This window comes from Branchiostoma floridae, unplaced genomic scaffold (assembly GCF_000003815.2).
Source record: "Branchiostoma floridae strain S238N-H82 unplaced genomic scaffold, Bfl_VNyyK Sc7u5tJ_786, whole genome shotgun sequence".
NCBI classification, from domain to species: domain Eukaryota; kingdom Metazoa; phylum Chordata; class Leptocardii; order Amphioxiformes; family Branchiostomatidae; genus Branchiostoma; species Branchiostoma floridae.
In genome coordinates this window covers 73185-76321 of record NW_023365931.1, presented here as the reverse complement: position 1 = coordinate 76321, position 3137 = coordinate 73185, and positions in this window count along the sequence as shown.

Here is a 3137-nt window from a genome sequence, read left to right as displayed (position 1 = left end):
CAAGATTTGGCCAAGGTATGACCAAGGTATGACCAAGGTATGACCAAGGTATGGCCAAGGTATGACCAAGGTATGGCTATTAAAGGTATGGCTATGACTATGGCTAACAGTGCACAACCCAGTTCTTCCGCGACCAGTATGGCCAAGATTTGGCCAAGGTATGACCAAGGTATGACCAAGGTATGACCAAGGTATGACCAAGGTATGACCAAGGTATGGCCAAGGTATGACCAAGGTATGACCAAGGTATGACCAAGGTATGACCAGGGTATGGCCAAGGTTTGGCCAAGGTATGACCAAGGTATCAAGGTATGACCAAGGTATGGCCAAGGTATGGCCAAGGTATGGCCAAGTTATGACCAAGGTATGACCAAGGTATGACCAAGGTATGACCAAGGTATGACCAAGGTATGAGCAAGGTATGACCAAGGTATGACCAAGGTATGACCAAGGTATGCCCAAGGTATAACCAAGGTATGGCAAAGATTTGGCCAAGGTATGACCAAGGTATGACCAAGGTATGGCCAAGGTATGACCAAGGTATGGCTATTAAAGGTATGGCTATGACTTTGGCTAACAGTGCACAACCCAGTTCTTCCGCGACTGGTCTTGCCAAGATTTGGCCAAGGTATGACCAAGGTATGACCAAGGTATGGCCAAGGTATGACCAAGGTATGACCAAGGTATGACCAAGGTGTGACCAAGGTGTGACCAAGGTATGACCAAGGTATGACCAAGGTATGACCAAGGTATGGCCAAGGTATGACCAAGATATGGCCAAGGTATGACAAACGTATTGCCAACGTATGACCAAGGTATGACCAAGGTATGACCAAGGTATGGCCAAGGTATGGCCAAGGTATGGCCAAGGTATGACCAAGGTATGACCAAGGTATGGCCAAAGTATGGCCAAGGTATGGCCAAGGTATGACCAAGGTATGACCAAGGTATGACCAAAGTATGGCTACGGTATGACCAAGGTATGACCAAGGTATGACCAAGGTATGACCAAGGTATGACCAAGGTATGACCAAGGTATGACCAAGGTATGACCAAGGTATGACCAAGGTATGGCCAAGGTATGGCCAAGTTATGGCCAAGGTATGGCCAAGGTATGACCAAGGTATGACCAAGGTATGACCAAGGTATGACCAAGGTATGACCAAGGTATGACCAAGGTATGACCAAGGTATGACCAAGGTATGGCCAAGGTATGGCCAAGGTATGGCCAAGGTATGGCCAAGGTATGGCCAAGGTATGGCCAAGGTATGACCAAGGTATGACCAAGGTATGACCAATGTATGACCAAGGTATGGCCAAGGTATGACCAAGGTATGACCAAGGTATGACCAAGGTATGACCAAGGTATGCCCAAGGTATGACCAAGGTATGACCAAGGTATGACCAAGGTATGACCAAGGTATGACCAAGGTATGACCAAGGTATGTCCAAGGTATGACCAAGGTATGTCCAAGGTATGACCAAGGTATGACCAAGGTATGTCCAAGGTATGACCAAGGTATGTCCAAGGTATGACCAAGGTATGTCCAAGGTATGGCCAAGGTATGGCCAAGGTATGACCAAGGTATGACCAAGGTATGATCAAGGTATGGCTAAGGTATGGCTAAGGTATGGCTAAGGTATGGCTATGACATTTTGAGTATGGCTAAGGTATGGCTAAGGTATAGCTAAAGTATAGGCTATGTAAATTTGAGTATGGCTAAGGTATGGCTAAGGTATGACTAAGGTATATGCTATGTAAATTTGAGTATGGCTAAGGTATGGCTAAGGTATGGCTATGAGTATGGGTAAGGTTTTGCTAAGGTATAGCATAGCTATCAGTATGGCTAAGGTATGGCTAAGGTATGGCTAAGGTATGGCTAAGGTATTGCTATGTAATTTTGAGTATGGCTTAGGAATGGCTATGAGTATGGCTAAGGTATGGCTAAGGTATGGCTATGAATATGGCTAAGGTATTGCTATGGTATTGCTAAGGTATGGCAAAGGTATGGCTAAGGTTTGGCTATGAAATTTTGAGTATGGCTAAGGTATGGCTAAGGTATGGCTATGACATTTTGAGTATGGCTAAGGTATGGCTATGAGTATGGCAAAGGTATGGCTAAGATATGGCTATGAGTATGGCTAAGGTATGGCTATGGTATATGCTATGTAAATTTGAGTATGGCTATGGTATGGCTAAGGTATGGCTATGAGTATGGCTAAGGTATGGCTAAGGTATGGCTAAGGTATATGCTATGTAAATTTGAGTATGGCTAGGGTATGGCTAATGTATGGCTAAAGTATGGCTAAGGTATGGATAAGGTATGGCTAAAGTATGGCTAAGGTATATGATATGTAAATTTGAGTATGGCTAAGGAAAGGCTAAGGTATGGCTATGAGTATGGCTAAGGTATGGCTAAGGTATATGCTATGTAAATTTGAGTATGGCTGTTTTATGGCTAAGGTATGGCTAAGGTGTGGCTAAGGTATGGCTAAGGTATGGCTACGGTATGGCTATGAAATTTTGAGTATGGCCAAGGTATGGCTAAGGTATTGCTATGAGTATGGCTAAGGTATGGCTAAGGTATGGCTAAGGTATATGCTATGTAAATTTGAGTATGGCAAAGCATGGCTTAGGTATGGCTAAGGTATGGCTATGGTATGGCTAAGGTATGGCTAAGGTATGGCTAAGGTATATGATATGTAAATTTGAGTATGGCTAAGGAATGGCTATGGTATGCCTTTGAGTATGGCTAAGGTATGGCTTAGGTATTAATGCTATGTAAATTTGTGTATGGCTAAGGTATGGCTAAGGTATGGCTATGAGCATGCCCCGTAGCTAGGATTTTGGTTGGGGGGGTTCTTTTTAGTACTTGTGGGACCATCGAGCGCCGCAGGCGCGAGACTCCCGCCCGAAGGCGTGAGCCTGCCTTAGGGGGGCCCGGGGGCATGCTCCCCCCGGGAAAAATTGAAATCTTAACCCTCTGAAACGCCTTTCCTGCATTTTTCCCTGGCTAAATTCCCCGGCTAAGTTTAAGGGAATTCCCCTTAAAAACCCAAAGGTTTTGGCAAAAGTCTTTGGAGCCCACTCCCCCCGAAATATTTTCCCCCTGTCCGAAACCAAAGGCGGGAGGCGT